General features: G+C 43.3%; 1 protein-coding gene across 5 annotated transcripts in view; it reads left to right on the forward strand.

The window, feature by feature from the left end:
* Positions 1-18,236, forward strand: part of MTCL1 (microtubule crosslinking factor 1) — a 552,568-nt gene that overhangs the window by 97,213 nt on the left and 437,119 nt on the right. The gene's annotated exons all lie outside the window — the stretch shown is intronic.

Genomic DNA, 18,236 nt, shown 5'->3' on the forward strand with positions numbered 1-18,236 from the left:
TACTTTTTACCACCTGGAAAAATGTCTACAAGCCCCAATTGCATAAAGCCTCACTAAAAACCATTGGCAAAGATAATAGGTTCCAAAGGTGAAACCTACTGGCTTTGCCAATGCTTGGTGTATTCATTCTTTCCGTAATCACTTTTTTGCTGATTTTTTTTCACTCTTTTCATTCTTTTCCATTTTCCCTTCTTTCCACTTCCATATCTTTTGCTCTTCATATTTTCCTTGTCTCCCCTTTTGTGTTTTAATTCCATTTATTTTTATTTATTTGTATGTTTACACTTGCAGCAATACATATTCACACCATTGCTTCACTTCTTCCTTCTTTTTCCCTTTCTCAGGGTTCCCCCTTCCCATAATGTTCTCCCTGTTCTCATTGCCTTTATATTGTGAATTAAATGTCCATTAGTGTTGGTGAATTCATAAATTGCCGAAGTGTCCATATTCAGTGAGTTGTATCTGAGAACAGGGAGTAAAACGCACACCTACCTTTACTAAGGTTGCACGTAGGAGAATAAAAAGGGGAGATGCATATAAAGTCAATCCAGCAGAGTCTGTGACCAGTGTGTGAACAGCAGAGTCTGTGACCAGTGTGTGAACAAAAGAATATGTTACACCCAAGAATATGACTAGAACCATTTTTCATGCAGCACATTGAGCACCTTTATGATTTTCAAAGAATAAGAGAGAAGCAACGTAAACAGCTGTCTAAGCAAAGTGATAGCACTGCCTTTATGTACTAGTTACATTCAAATTCTAAAGTTTACATGTGGGTTAATGTCTGCCCTCCTCCTATCTGTGCTGCTGCCAAAGAATAACAACATTAATGATCTAGTTATCTAAGGTATATTAGTAGCATTCCACTGCCCTGTCTGCCCCTGAATGTTCAAGCTTAGGGAGGTGGAAAGAAACACAATAATCACAGCTGTATTAGAGGGCCAGCACTTTTTTGTGGAAGCACACAACTTCAGCCCAAACATGTACTCCAGGCTCCCAAAATGTGGGCGGATCCTAAGCCCCTCTCTAGTGATGCTCATATAATTGTCTGGCGACCGCTGCTCTATCAAGCCATACCATAAAAAGGTATGGGTGTGATTCACTGGCTATAAGTAGAATGCACTAGTATAGTGCCTCGATTGCCGTTACTCATAAATATAAAGAGTAATGCCTATAGCACATGCATGTTCACACACGAACACACACACTTGTTTATATATCGCACTCCCTGGGAAGAGAGGGGCCAAGTTTAGATAGAAACAAATTTCCCAATGTGGGTCAGTAGGTGACCTCACCAATTAGGGGTGCCTGTAAAAAGGCTTCTAAACGACGATTATTAGTGAGCAGAGTCTGACTGACCAATATGTCATGACTTGGACATATAGATAAGTCACCCCTGTTAAATTAAATTCCAGACGCATCTCCAGCACTGTCCAGTACTGGTTAGAAGCTTATACAAAAAAGCATAATACAGAACCCCTGGTAAAAGATTTGAGTCTACGGTAAGAAATGTACTGGGTTCATCAAATGTTGAAATCAGGAGTAGGTTGACACCAGGCTTATGTGCCTGGGATTTTCGACCCATTAAACTATTTTGGACTTTGCCAGGTCCTCTACATGGTAGATTAGATCTGTTTCCCCTATGCATTGCAACAAGTATTTCTATACAATTACTGTGATATATTACGCCTATGTATATTTGAGAAGAATTCAAAGCTACTTGTCTTGTTCAAAAAAACCTTCAAGGTCTGAGTGAATGTTTGGAAAATGGTCACTGTGAGTCGTGGGCGTGTCAAGAAAGTCCAAACATCTCTTCAAGCAAGTGTTGTAAAGTTCACACCTGCAAGATAAGTGACTCAGCGCAAAAACTGAAACCATAGCTGTTCCTTACCCTGACTCTTCCATGACGTTCACTGTTGATGACTAGTGGCCCAGCCCAGAAAGGTAGTGCTTCAAATTCCCTCCACTCTGCCTCTAGGTGGTGACTCAGACTTCCTACCGCAGACTCCCAATGACCTTCATAAACAGCCGAATAACATTCGAAATTACTGGAAACAAAATGATGCCCTGGCAACACTGCGATAAAGGTCAGGCCATTTGGGAGGAAACAACAATTGTGCTTTGAAAACCCGAGCACTTGAAACAAGTAGACTTTGTTAACAAGGATGCTCTTTGGGATGTGGTCTTTCCAACACATTTGTTGTTTGCAAATACTAAAAGCTAAAAATAAAAATGCGGATATTTGCTGACACAAGGTTTAATGACACAGCTCGATGCAGGATAGCTGTAAATTATGATGCCATATAGTAAAGTTCCATGGAGAGCTGATGCTGTAGGACGTGGTTATGCTTACAGCTCCAGTTCTTTGCCCATGGTGGTGTACAGTTGTCCGGCAATCGCATCCTCTTCACTGCTTCTTACAACGTATCTTAACTCATATTTGGTTCTTAATGTTCGAGTTTCCTAAATCTGGTACTTTGCTACAAGTACTGACGTTTGTTGGAGATTCAGTGCATACTATATATGTTTTTGGAACACTTCAAATCTTTACACTATAGTTAGGGGCATCATATACATTATGCATGTGGTAGAATCCTCGTCCTGTTGAAACGTACTTCTCTTTTTATTTTTGATCATTTATTGATGTTGGGTTCTTCATAAAAGGTGCTGTCATGTTTTTTTTTTTTTTACTTCCTGAACTTCTGATCAACCTCTCTCGTCTGTGAATCAGCGCATTCAATTAACCTGCACAGGATGATCCATAATGTCTCATGTAGATGTTTGTCAAAGCTCCTGGCATCTCTTACTTCTAAATCTTTGACCAAGGAAGCATTATTCACCTGTAGAGCCCTCAATATTCTTTTAATGTTGAGTTAATTTTGTAGGGTAATTGAATTCCGTCGTGTTGAAAATTCTTTTTCCAGAAGTCTGAGTTTCTGGTTTCCTTCCTCTGGCATGGATTTGTTAATGACATATCCATTGGGCTAATTCTTTTAGGGCCAGATGTAGGATGCATTTCACCAGTCGCAAAAGGCTCAATAGGCCATTTCCAACCTGTAAAATGTACAAACCCTATTTTGTGAGTCGGTAAACTAGTACCCTTTTCGAAAGGGGCATACCAAGGGCGTCCCTTCCGAATAGCGGGTCGCAGGGGGAATGCGGTCGCAAGACAATCACAGTTTACCACTTACTTCAAGTAGGTGGTAGGCCAGTTGCAAATAGGAAGGGGTCCAATTTGTAAGTGGTAGTGAAAACTTGTTTTAAGAGTCAGTAGTGGACCCATGGACCACTGCCTACCTTTAAAAAAAAAAAAAAAAAAAAAAAATTCTTTTTAAAATGCATCCAGTTTACCTGTAATGAAAACGGGCTACATTTATAAAAAAGAAAAAAAAAAGTTGCTTTATTGAAAAACAAACACAGACATGGTGGTTTGCTGTCCCCAGATGACCACCCTCCCTGTCTTACTGTCCATTTCCAATGGGTTGCAAATTGCGACCTGCCTCATGAATATTGATGAGACAGGTCCCTTAGAACCCATTTGGGAATCGATAATGTTTGAGACACATTAGTACATTTCATTTTGCGAGTTTCTTACTGTGAGTCGCAAAAATCTCAATTTGAGATTTGCAAAATGAAATGTTCGTACATCTGGCGCCTTAGGCTCTTCCTATACTGTGGCTTAATAGATAATAATTATTCTCGAAGGCAGGTGTGTGGACCTTAACAAGGTTAAATAAAGCTAAATTGAGTCTAGAGGTAATCTTGCCAGGTACGCAAATGCACGCACAGCTCCTAAGGTCACAATATTTTTGATTATTCGAAGTCTTATCGCCAGAGCAAACAATGATCCTGACCCTCTGCTACCCTTAAAAGAAACCAGAGATTCTGTCCAAGGGTGATGTTACAATTAGTGCAACGGGTGCAGTGGCACCTAAGCCCAGACGGGAGTGGGTCACTCTATATTTGCTATTTCACTCTTTTAGCACCTAATCAAGCTGTACTGATGCCACCTACCTTAATTTGTACTATTGGACTTGGGACCCTTTGTAGGCTACTGATTTTCTGTGTTCCTCTTTGCAGTGGCGGCTGCCACCGAAAAGAAATGTGGGGTAGAAAAATCTATAAAATCACTTACCTGCCTGGTTGCTGGCCAGCCACCACCTTGCCTGTATTCGTCCTCTTCTTTTCCTATAGAACGCATGCACAGGCTCCCCTAAGCCAATCCCAACGCTGCTGTCGCCATGATCGAAGCGTCGTGGTTGGTCCGTGCGCCATAATTCGGCGCTCAGATGGGGATTATGAGCCTGTGCATGTGTTTCACCCAGGCTGAACCATACAGCCAGTGGGGAACATGCAAAATGCGCATGACTGGCCGGCCAAACCGTCATGCACACTTAAGTGCCCCAACCACTCCACCCCTCCTGGCTGTGATGACAGCCCAGCACCGCTCCGCCCTACTGCTAAACCTCCATCAGTACGGGAAAATAAAATTATAATAACGTTGCGTTATTTTATTCTTCCTTTTTCCACTGCTCAAAGAGCAGTGGGGTGGAGCTCCTCCACCTTAGCAGAAGAGCCGCCCCAGCCTTTTTAGCAGTTAAAAATCTTTTATCCTCTACTCCCTATCCTTATAAGATTTGGGTAGTGTTATGTTAAAGCCTTGTAGCAGCCCGTGCACTTTTAAACAGACCGGCGTCCACATTCATCATGCACCTCTACCTCGCCCAGAATGCGTGCATGGATGGGCTCCATATCACGAGTCATGAATACTGGAGGTGTGCCACGTCACGTGCCTGGCCCTTTGTAAGCCACGCCCCCTCGGGCCCTTGCAGGTGCACCGGTCAACATCCAACAGCCACCAGCTGATAAATGTTGGAAGGAGCGACCAGTACTTTCGGTTTGTTTCTGAGGACAAAGACGGTAGGTACTTCACACTGTCTGTTGGGCTCCCACCGGTTAATTGCAGTACCCACCTCCTGATGGCCAGGTTAAGTGCGTTTACAAGTGAACGTCACTTCATGGCACACCGTTGTCCATTCCATCTTTCACCCAGTGATGTTTTGCGTTTAACAGCAAATCTCTCCTATTCAGTTAAAGACATGCTGTCCTTGGATCAGCTGTAATATAATTTCTATTGATGTACGTGCAGCCTTGATGATTCTCTAACAAAATGTACAATTTATTTTAGGTACAGTCGTTGCTCTTCAGCTGTGTGCGTCATGCATCCATTTGAGCATTTGTCCTTATCACCTGGATGTCAGCACAAATCTACTTTTGGTCTTTCCTCTTCTTAAATCACGATGTAATGAGAACAGTTAAATTGGAATATATTCCTTATTATTTGCTTTGGAGCCCCTGTTCGGTTGTAAAAAGACAATAAATTATTAAACTGATACCTAATTCAATAATTTAATCAGCCTTCTTTTTAAGGAAACCAGGTGATTGGACCTACAGAAATGCACCAGCAGATATCTTATCTTCTACAATAAAATAAGGTACAGGCTCGCTGCCCGAAGCAGTAATGAATGTGGAGAAGTGTGGCTCACTCGTTAGAGGAGGCAGACCTGGAAGCAGAGGTCAGCCCGGGACCAGGGTTCAATTCCCGGCTCGGCAGGGTCTTGAGTCCTAAAATGTCCATGGACTCGACAATTCTCGCTCCGGTGCCTACTCGATTCACGGGCTCACACTCTGCGACTCTGGGCAATAGCTTGCTTAATCTCCACATCGGCCCCTCGCGGCGGGATGCCTGGCTTTCACCTTGCGGATACCCAGCCGGGGTTATCTCACAGGGGAATACCAGGACGGGTTCCCTAAGCAAGCGCTTAGAAACCGCTTGGTGATTTGCGCTATATAAATTCCTGTACATGTACATTTACAATGAATGATGAAGCCCAGTTCTTATACCATCCTTCGCCACTGCGCCCAAAGCCCTGTAAAAAGAGAACGCCAACATGCCTGTCGGTGAAGAAGGGTATCATTGTAGCAAACCTCTTTAGAACATGGCACTATATACTGTATCCAAGACCTATTTTGCGTGCTCAGGTATAGTGCCAGAATTTGAGTCTGGAAACCATGGTTACACAATTTTGTGAAAATATTTTCTATGAATCCATTATGCCCAAATGTGAACAAGTTGATACTTATTTATCTTTGTATTGTACCAACATGCCAGCTTGCCCCTTCTTGCCTCCAATCCGGAGCAGTTGAATGAACGCCTCTTGCTGCTGGGGTATCGTGGGGCATCACCTCAGACATTTGTGGCAGAAGTGGCTTTCAAGGGTTCAGCATGCATGTGGTTACGGGTTTTAGTTAAGGAGGCATCGATAGGCTGGCTCCAGGGACAGTGTTCGTTGGTGTATTTACTGAGTTGGTTGTGACACTAAATTACATCAGCGTAGCAGAGTAAAAGTTGCGAATTACTAATCGCCCAGTACATCCACTCAGCCACGCTATACATAATAGTGGGACCTCTTGATTCCTTGCCCTTTCTTGAGATAAAGTTGAGCTGAGCACATCCGAGACACTGACTAACTTTCTTCTTCTGGACTGCAATCATGAACCAAGTTAAGAGGGTACACACTTTCTCTGCATGAAGACTGTAGAGTAATGTTTTTAATGCAGATGTCGACCCACCATTCATCAGTCGGAACCAGGGCCATGGGTCGGGTGTAAAGGAAGCAGGTGTAGAGAGCTCGAGGACTGGATAACCAGACCGGCTTGAATTTGGACTGGCCAGGAACTGGAGTCTTAGTAGCCAGAGCTGGCACAGTGGTGGAGCAGTGCTGGAGACTAATGACAAACGCAGGTTGAAGGCTTGATACAGAGACAGGAGCATGATTAAGAGTGGAAGAGTATCTGGGTCTCACACCAACTGTGGGTGCATATGCTGTGGTTGTATCCTTAATGCATTGGAGCTGGAGAAACTCTAGAGTCCTGGAGAAGCTAAACCACCTAGTCATAACACAGCTTGTGGTGCAGCCTGATTAATGTGAAGCTGGAAACCTAATGTCTCTAGAGCAGAGAGTTTTGAGCAAGGTCCAGATACAGTTAATGCCTCAAGACCAGTAGCTCGACCCCAGTAGATGATGGAAGAGACAACAAAAGGCTTTTAGCCTGCTGGAAACTAGAACCAACAATAGAATAACAAATCTATCTGTACGGAATAATTAGACAGGAGGAAATTTAGCAGTTAGAAAATGCAGATGTCATGGGGGTGAAATTTGAACTAGCAAGAAAACCAGGACAGTGAAAGAGACCGAATGAGGAATTGATGAGTCTGGCATTTTAGGACAACGATAAAGAGGCAAAATTTCAGCTAGAGTTAAAAAAAATAAAAAAGTGTGTACAGCTCCCAATGCTAACTGTATTTCCCGTGATATTTCATTGCATTCGCATTACACTAGTGAATGCTGTGGAAATGCTCCACATTATGCCATACCAGCTTTTTGGTTTATTGCACACTTGCGCTAATAAAAATATTGTCACAGTACAATAAAAGATCTCGAAGTATCGGCAAGGCACTTATTAAATCATTCTTAGACCTACTTAACATCCTTGGAAGAGGAATAGTTAAGTGAGAAATATTCCAAAAGAGTCATTCAGGAATGAAAATAACTAATTTAAAATAGACTGCCCGAACTGCTTCCCGATGATCACCACCATAATATCAGAAATGCATTCTTGGAAGAAGTATGAAGCTATTCATCTCCCAAAAAAAGCCTGTCAGAGTTTGAGGATGAAACTTAATGACTAGTGCAGGTTGAACCGAGACTCCTGAGCATCACAAGTCCTTGTTATCTCTCCCTCACCCCCTACGGTCCTCAGGGTCTCCCCTATACAATACAGGTATTCTAAAATGGTTTGGTTATGACCAAAAAGCTCTCACCTGTTGTAGTCCTAGCATAAGTGGCTCAACAGGTGGTGGGGATCATATTATTGTGTTGTCCAGAGCCACATACTAAGGCAGTTCCTGCAGCAGGTACGCTAACCAGTATGGGTGGCATAAGTAATCGGCACCAGGAGCAAGGGAGAAGCGTGGCTCAGTGGTTAGAGGCGGCAGACCCGGAAGCTGAGATCGGCCGTGGACCAGGGTTCCATTCCCCGCCTCGGCGGGACTCGGGCTCAAAAATTCCACGGACTCGACAATTCTCGCTCCGGTGCCTACTCGACTCACGGGGTCACACTCTGCGACTCTGGGCAATAGCTTGCTTAATCTCCACTACGGCCCCTCGCGGCGGGATGCCTGGCTTTCACCTTGTGGATACCCTGCCGGGGTATCTCACAGGGGAATACCAGGACGGGTTCCCTAAGCAAGCGCCTTGATGCCTTCGGGTGATACGTGCGCTATATAAGTCGCAATACATTTACATTTACAAGGGAGGGGGGAAGAGATTTCTCCATTTGCAACACTATTTTGGCAAGCTTCTTCCGGACAGAGGATGAAGGAATGGGTGGGGTCTTTTTTTTTAAAGAGGGCGGAGCTTCAAGAGCATGGGGATAAGAAGGGGTAGACCAGGGGAGGGTCCAACTACCTATCCTACCTATAAAGAAAATGTCAAACTTAAACAGGCGGACTTCTACCATTCTATGCTCTATCAATATCGCCATAACAAACTCTGCCCATATCCTGGATTAAGGCAAATATTCTTGAAACTCACTCCATCAGAGTGGCAGAGTGCTGTGGTGGAAAGGAGAACGAGACTGAACCCTCTTATTATAGGAACAGTGACAGAAATTGATGGCATGACAGGCCTTGAAAAATCATTAAAATGTTACTAGACCTGCAGGTCGAGAAACTCGAATAATCTACTCGACCTAACTGTAATGTACATGACCCGTAGACTGGTCTCAAATTGTGTGATCATTGGCAAATATTTTATTTCAGAGTCTCCTTTTTCTTAATTCTTAAATGTGTAGCTTCATATATCCGAGTTCAGCATTTTTGCTGTACAAAAAAACTTTTGTTTTATTAAATAGACTAAACATTTGCTGCATGTGTAATAAGAATCTAGCCCACATATTGGGTACACATGATCCCTGACTTGACTTTCAGTCTACTAATTACTCACTTTTGATAATTATATTACTAAAGCATGATATGGTAGCGCACTGTCATTCACAGACAGTACATTTGCAAAAAATGGCCAATAACCTTCGCATTACCTTTCAGTTTTACTGATAAAACTATATACTATTAACAATCTGTGAAAATTGAGTTTCAGAAAACATTTATCATTTACACATCATCAAGTAATGTTTTCTGAAGTAAAGTGTTCTGATTTTATACCTATTAAAATATTTTTTTTTTCATCGCACATGTACAAAAAATGGGCTTTCACAACTACTGGAATATTTTTAAATGTTTGTACTGTTGATTTATTAGCTATTTAAATGTGTTTTAGGAAAAATCTGATACTCTACAGCCTTTCATTTCACACTTCCTACAGCAGGAACTCTGCAGTCAGTGAAGGAAAAGTAATTGTAAACTGACTTCAGACTCAGAACACAGAGCAAATGTGATAAGTTAAAAACAAAATGTAAAGGCATCTTTATTGTTCCTTTTCTTTCTGACTAAATAGAACACCTTTTCTTTGTCAACTCGCTCGAAGGGTCGAGTAGGTCCTATATATAGCTCGACCTGATAAAATCTGACCCATAGCGTGTGGGCGAGTCGATTTTTCGAGGCCTGCTTGACCTTGACTCTTCAGCCCAAAATTACTAGGGAGACACTGATATGAACTATGGCTAAAAGGAACCCCTGTGTCCTAACAGTGTGTGGCCTAAGATAGATTCGATCATATTTACTGACTGTAGCAATTCCCCATTAAACCCAGATGAAAATAGCAAATGGAAAAACACACAATACCCTGAAAAATAAATTCTAAGAAATCCTGTCAAACCATTTCTGTGCAACAAGAGTCAGACCTAAAAGTAATCAATCATTGTTGATTTGAGAAGGTATGTGACAAGTGAGCAAGCCTACTCTTCAGAATGGAGAAGTTATCCTGTACAATCTAAAGCCTAAAAGCCAATAGTTTACAACCCTGATCAACCACATTGGCCTGTAATTAATAATCAATGAAGGATCTTCATCAGGTGCTCGAATAAATGTCCTCATACCATTTTTAAAACACATGTTTAAATGATGAAAATACAGTATTATTAATGTAATTTGCAAAGAAAAATGATTGAATCTATGCCAGAATACCACCCAGCCTCTGCGTTGTCAATTAGATTTGTTACATAGTGCAGACAGCGTTTCAAAACACAATAGAAGTCCTGGGCTAGATACGTGCCTGGCTAGAATGAAAGATGTTTCTTCACTAGTCTGTGGGGCTGAAACGAAGACCATATAGTGCTCCTCAGGCAATCCAAACATTTGGTAAGACTAATACAATGACTAAAAGTACCAGCATTTGCAATGTTCTTGTTGGTGATTTAACAACAATTCCCTTTGTGATCCAATGTTTAAGACCCTCCAATGAAGGAGCATCCCGACTAGGATTTTCCCTTGGTCATGGGGCAAATGTTTGTCTGGATTCAGAATTCCGTTAGTTATTAAATTAAGTATTTTGATCCCTCAAACATCCATAATATGTAGCAGTCTAGGCAATTATACCATTGATTAAATATTGTATTGTGGTAAGGAAATAAAGTGTAATACTGAATCCTGAAACATTCAATTTTATTTTGTCAAGTATTAAAAAGTTAACTTTGCATCCATGCTTTCCAAGCAGTGATGTAAAATGTACGTTTTCTTGCTTTGTCTTTAGCTCAAATCTGTATTTCTTGTGTAAAAATTAGAATTTAGAAATCATATTGTATTGCAATTGTTGATAAATGCGATATCCCCATATGGTAGGCCAATGTATCGCAAATAAATGTGCAGCTTTATCCTCCCATATGATCGTTATTTCACGAATAAGATACAAATTACAATAATAGTAACAACTTGATTGTATAGGCTTCATGCTGGAGTTTGCCATTTTTAGAAGCTATAAATGACGCTATCATTACCAATATTTCATGTAAAAGGCATAAAATCAGTGCCAAGTATGAAAGGTTGGGTTGTCACTGCTGAGATCTGAACCATGACCCTCAGGCCAGATATTCAGCAGCAAGCACTTAATTCAAGTGAGTGGTCTTGCCAGCGAGGGGGTTGATTAATTGATTAAGTGAAGGAACTTTGAAGGGAATCCATTCTGTCCCATCAATGGCTAAAATGTATTCCTACACTTGTAAAGACTGGTTATAAAGCACTATTTATAATGATCCCAAACAAAGAAAGCATTTTAAAGTTGTATATTTAGGAACTGCTCTTTTGTGTCTTCCTAGACACCATCTTTAGTTGGTATCAAAATATTTTTGAAACATTTTATCCAATATCTGAGTAATACTGGTTACATATTATTATTTTAGGTTAAGGAGGTGGCGCTGAACCCATACTGTACCCTCGAGAGAATGCTATTTTCCATAGCCCAGAGAGTTAGGTGATCTTAGATGACCCTTCCTATGAGCTTCACGGGGCTATCCGGTAGGGAAATCAGGCAGTAACATCTCAGATCACGGTGACTCTGTTATTGGAACACAGAGATGAGGGTAGTCCTCCAAGACTGGGGGAAAGCCTGATACACAGGCGTGGTTGATACACTTTGTTAGTACTGAACTCACAGTTCGTTTAGTTTATATAGGTCCACTGGGACCCGTCAGGCGTAGGTGCCTAGATTGCATGGCCACAGTCACTTCCTCCAGAGAAAAGTCAATTTCAAGGGAGAAACTTGACAAAACCTGATCTTGGGTTTCCTGTGCAATGCCCGAGAGAGAGTATATTTTCTGGAAGTGGGTCACCTAGAACTCTGGTCGTATATTCGTGGCCTGCCTGCTTGAAGGGCAGTTGGAAAGCTTGTTATTAACTATGTCCTAGAACAACCTGATGTTTTGGCCACACACGAGCTTAGCAGCTTATCCCTGGAGTGTTTCCGCAATTCCAATTTCCCCTTTCTCATGGCAAGTCTATACTCTTTTTGGCAATTGACAATAAGCAGTCTATTTCTGGGGTTCTCTCGCAAATCAGTGAGCAATCTGATGTTTGCTTTCCTACAGGTGCCATTGAATCTAGAGCACAGGATATTGCTTCTAGGCCTGCTGGGTTTGGTGAGATGGACCCTGATACCATTATCCTGGCCTCAATCTGGGAAGTAACCTCTATAGATAAACAGCCAATAAGTAAAGATAGAAAATATAAACATAAATAACGCTGGGTGTCTGCCATTTTAACGTTCCTCCATGCAAGCCTACAGCCATTTCCAAACAAGAATCAAACGTTTTTTAGCTGTATCAGCTGAACTTTCAGGACCGGACTGGAAACAGCAACCAGCCCTGGCAGGTTGCTGCTCGACCGGCCCTGGGAGGGGGGCGGGGGAGAGGGGTAGCAAGAAGCTACCCTCCTGCTTTTCTTACAGGTGGCGATATTGCAGCACTGCTGCAAATCCAGCCCCCTGTAAGAAAAGTGGCCCCCGCTGCAACAAAACCGGCCCCACTTCTCCGACCCACTGGGTAAATGCCCTGTGCCCGCTACGGCCAGTCCAGCCCTCTTCATGGCATATGTCCCAGGGCCGCACTGGTGATTAGGCAACTCTGTCTATCCTAGATCACTCCATAGAAGCCAAGCCACCTTGTTTGATGTTGGGATTTTGCAAATTGCCCACTATAAAGAAGGCCTCATTTGGAAGCAGAGACCAATCTTCATTTGAGTTTCAACTAAATCTGCCCATAAATCCACCCGGCTGCTTTAATAGGAGCATAACAGGTGTGGATGTTAAATCGATATAAAGCTGTAAACAATTAAAAAGTTCATTTTGTTAATTCACACTTCTGAGACAAGTTTGGAGTGAACGTCTTCTCAGTCTTATTGACTGTCAGACAAAATACATCCAATATAGCTGTCAAGTGTTTCACCTGTGAAGGTACTCTGTAAATGCTGACAAAGATAATCCCTATATTTTAGGGTCTGGCATTAGCCCAGACCTTTGATTTTACTAAATGTGTGTGTGTGTGTGTGTGTGTATATATATATGTATGTGGATGTGTATGTGTATGTATATGTATATGTATATGTGTATATATATGTATGTATATGTGTATATATATATGTATATATATATATGTGTATATATGTGTGTGTGTATATATATATATATATATATATATATATATATATATATATATATATATATATATATTGCATCGAGTTCCCCGAGGGGAAATAAAACGCACTCACCCGTCTCAGTTGTTAGACAGCGGTTTATTCAGCAACCAAAAACCCAACGCGTTTCGCTTCCTTACAAAGCTTGTTCACGGGATGTCGAGCAGTTTTCTAAGTCCTCCTTTTAACCTTTTCAGCGCGACCGCGTTTCCCCCTCTGGTGCTGGGCCCTAATGAAAACGGGCGTGGTCATGACGGAACGGTTCCGTCATGAGCACAGCTCAACCGTAGCTCATGATGGAACCGTTCCGTCATGAGCATCGAAGGGGTTAAACACCGCATCATGTGATTTCCTGTTTTAAAAGTTGATGCATTCTGGTTAATGTAGTGTCCACTACATTTTCTTCACCAGTCCGCTTGTTTCTTTTCTCATTTTGATAAATCAGGAAAAGGGGAGGGGGGGGTGAGGGATAATGTTGGTTCTGCAGACAGTTTTTAACTCATAAGTGAGTTCTTATTTTTTCACAATCACTTCTTTCTTTAGATTGCAATCTAGTGGTGTTACCTGGTTATTGTTCATCACGCAGGGTCTTATTTTTGCAGGTTAAATTCCTGTTGATTGTTGTTATGGATGGCCCTCTAGTGGGCTTATTCCATGTTTATCAGGGTTCCTTTATAAATTGCCTTTTTCACAATTAGAGGTGTACATAAAGTTCTTCTGTCAGGTTGAGACCTCTGGGCTCCAAGGTTCTAAAGTTTATGATATGTTTCGACTCCTTGCGTCGTAGAATTTTCTGGCGATCGCCACCCCTTTCTGACTGCGGTACTTGCTCTATGGCACAGTATTTCAAAAGTTCCCAATTGCTTCCATGTGCCTGTTCCATGTGTTTCGCCACTGTGTACGATCGATCTTTGTTGGTTGTAGCTCTTGTATGTTCAAGTATTCGCTTTTTGGCCTCGAAGGTTGTGCTCCCTATATATCTTCTTTTACAGGGGCATTCAATCAGATAAACCACATAGGTGCTCTTACATGTCAGATGTTGAGGTATTGTCCATTTGGTCCCTTTCCTGATTTCTATCTCTTTCGTGGCCTGTGCGATTTTACATACTTTGCAGTGTCTGCACGGGAAGAATCCCTTTCGTTGCAGCCAATCGGTTTTTGGTATTTCTTTGTAGTGGCTGTTCACCAGACAATCTCCCAGATTTCTTGTACGTCTGTAAGTTATATTCGGGTGATCGCCTATGATTCGTGTTAGGGTGGGATCTGTTTTTAGTATTGGCCAGTGTTTTTGTATAATCTTCGTCAGTTTATTGTTTTCAGCACTGTGGGTGGTGATTAGCCGGATAACATCAGTATTCGTTGGTACAGTTTCTTGTTTGTGTAAGATTTTTTTACGATTTTGTGTTGCTGCTCTGTTTAGACCTTTTTCCACTGCTGCCGTGGGGTATGCCCTTGCTTTGAATCTGGTCACCGCATTTGCGCTGTGTCTTTTAAACTCCTCATCTTCTGAGCAGTTTCTCCTGTAGCGCAAGAATTCCCCATATGGGATGCTCCATTTTAGTTTGCTGTTGTGGAAGCTCTCTTCATGGAGAATTGCGTTGGTAGCTGTTTGTTTGCGGTGCAAGGTAGTTTGTATGCTTCCGTTTTTGATATAGATTTCTGTATCCAAGAATGTTACCCTGGCAGTCATTATTTTATTCAGTGCAATTACGGGCAGCTGCCCTCCCTGGCGCGTTTCGCTCTGACATATATGTATATATAATATAGGCTGGGTGAAATTTAAATGACACCTTTAATCAGTGTAATTTTGGTACTTTCACATTACTCCTGTGACACAAAATTAACAAATAATGCGATTAGGCCTGTTCCCGTAATCTAGAGTAATTTAGGGCAGAACTTCCTACTGAAGAGCACAGGAAACGACAGCGAATTGCTGCTGCTGTTCTTGTCCATTTACATTTTTAGCTATTTTCTTAGCCTAAAATCAATCTAAGGGTCAATTTTATGCGCAATGGTACAGTATTACACTCCTCATGTAATCTTGCATAATTTTGTTGTAATTACGATATAGCAAATTACGCAAATTATACCCACCCCTAGTAAGTCATAAGGGTTTTCAGCCAGCTCTTCATTCATTGGCCTGTGGTCATTCACTTTCATCTTCCAGCCACTACACCATGGGGCAATGGATTATCCCACTTTAGTCATAGGCTAACTTCATCATGAATGTCAGTATTTTGCCCTTTCAAAAGGAGCACATCCACACACAGCCTCGTTATGATGCCAGTCGGACGAGGGTCCGACTGGCATTGTGTCGGAAAAGAGACCACCCGACAAGGAGTTGGCAGTCCCACTTCCCAAGTTGCAATGCAACACCCTCACACCGGTTAAAGTGTCTTTGCTTCAAAAATATACTTTTTAAACATCCATGCACCCACCATGTGGTGCCTGCTACATGATGCATGGATGTTTGCCCCCCAGGGCCCATAGCTGAGGACCGGACAGGGGCCCCGGTTGGGGCCCCAAAAGACCCTTTCTATCAGCCTTTTCATGGCAGAAGAACCGTCATGAAAAGGCTGTCTGAAACGTGCATCGTAATCCCCACGGTGGTGCCTGAGCAGGCATCGCCTCCATTTTGGGGATTACGATCTGCCCAACGGACTCCTTGACCTTGTTGGAGGTGGAGCAGATTTCCCCCCACAAGCATCGGTCAGACCGCCTGTATCATAATACGGCTGCCGGACTGATGACTCTGATGTCAGGCGAGCTGTCAGATGACCTTCCGTCCGACATCGTAATAACTAAGGCCCCAAATTAGTTCCCTCCAGTGTCTGGTTCTACTATTGCAAAGTATGTTTTTTTTTTTTTTGCTTTTATCTATTTTCTTAATATTGGCAAGGACCCAGTAGCTCCCCCAACATAAAATGTTTTACATGAACCATGACAAAACGAGCATTAACAAAGTCAATGGCAGACCGATTGGCTTTGTCCATTTTAGTGGTACGCACTTATAATGGAAAATATATCAAACACTCTTAAACCACTGTGTGTCCCTTTGGATTACTCACAAACAATTGAGCATACTTCTTATCCGGTGGCAACTGGGTGATTCCATGTTTGCGCTCAGCAAGCTGGAGGTATGATTTTGCTACATCATTCCAGAGCACGCTTACAGATGTGCACAAAACTACACACTGATCCCTTGCCTTGGTCATTTACAAATTAAGTGTTCCCCTTTATGTGTATGGCTGTAGGCATTTCCGGAAATACTGAAGTTATTGATGTGAAATACAGTTTAAAAGTCACATTATGAGCCCGTATGGAGACCCAGCAGATCATGGGGCTTGACTTTAATACACGTCTAAATAAAATATTTTCGCGGTGCAAATGTGACAGTTTAATATATTAAAAACCAATCTGGGGCAATGCAAATAGTTTGGCATTTTTAGGGCTCGCCTGCTGATGCGCTTCAGCGCATAGCTGGCGAAGCTCTATAGGGGCTTATCCAGTGTTTATCCACTGGCGATTCCACTGGCGATTCCTTCAAGTGCATGTGCTTTTTAGGTCATTGCGCTTGCGCAAGCCCTAAAAAGCGCGTGCACAATGCCACCAGCCGCCTGCCTGCCTGCCTCGCATTACCACATCAAAGGCAGCCCTCCGAGCGCATTTCTCACCCCCTAATTATTCACGGCCGGCCGGCAGGCACATCAAAGGCTGCTGCTGCCGTGACTCGCATTTCTCCTCCCTCCTCCCCTATCACTGCCCAGGCCGGCCGTACTTTCTCTTTACAAGGGCGCCCATTCCTGAATCACTTGAAATCTCTCCACATTATTTGCATTTTGTTAATTAAAAAAATTAACTTCAACACAGCGTTGCACATTTTTCTCGACTTCGGAAGGATGAGTCCCAATCTCATTTGTACAAAGTGTTGTAATGGGATTATTGGAGAGTTAGAGAAACGTGCTCACAAGTTACATTTTTATGCAAATCATCTGAGTAAATAAACAATAGCATGGTGCCGTTTGCGTCCTTGACTTGATCTGGTTTTTATTTTTATTTTGCTATTATTCTCACAAAGGCTAAGAAGGTCTGCCTACTTTAGTATTAAGTGCTATACGTCGCATAAGCAACAGCTAACCATTCACTCACCCACGCAACGCCACTCACCCATGCAACGCCACTCACCCACGCAACGCCACTCACCCACGCAACGCCACTCACCCACGCAACGCCACTCACCCACGCAACGCCACTCACACACGCAACGCCACTCACACACGCAACGCCACTCACACACGCAACGCCACTCACACACGCAACGCCACTCACACACGCAACGCCACACACACACGCAACGCCACACACACACGCAACGCCACACACACATGCAACGCCACTCACACATGCAACGCCACTCACACATGCAACGCCACTCAACCACGCAACGCCACTCAACCACGCAACGCCACTCACACACGCAACGCCACTCAACCACGCAACGCCACTCACCCACGCAACGCCACTCAGCCACGCAACGCCACTCAGCCACGCAACGCCACTCAGCCACGCAACGCCACTCACACACGCAACGCCACTCACACACGCAACGCCACTCACACACGCAACGCCACTCACACACGCAACGCCACACACACACGCAACGCCACACACACACGCAACGCCACACACACACGCAACGCCACACACACACGCAACGCCACACACACACGCAACGCCACACACACATGCAACGCCACTCACACATGCAACGCCACTCACACATGCAACGCCACTCACACATGCAACGCCACTCACACACGCAACGCCACTCAACCACGCAACGCCACTCACCCACGCAACGCCACTCACCCACGCAACGCCACTCACCCACGCAACGCCACTCACCCACGCAACGCCACTCACCCACGCAACGCCACTCACCCACGCAACGCCACTCACCCACGCAACGCCACACACCCACGCAACGCCACACACACACGCAACGCCACACACACACGCAACGCCACACACA

The sequence above is a fragment of the Lissotriton helveticus genome, chromosome 4_1 (assembly GCF_964261635.1).
Source record: "Lissotriton helveticus chromosome 4_1, aLisHel1.1, whole genome shotgun sequence".
NCBI classification, from domain to species: Eukaryota; Metazoa; Chordata; class Amphibia; order Caudata; family Salamandridae; genus Lissotriton; species Lissotriton helveticus.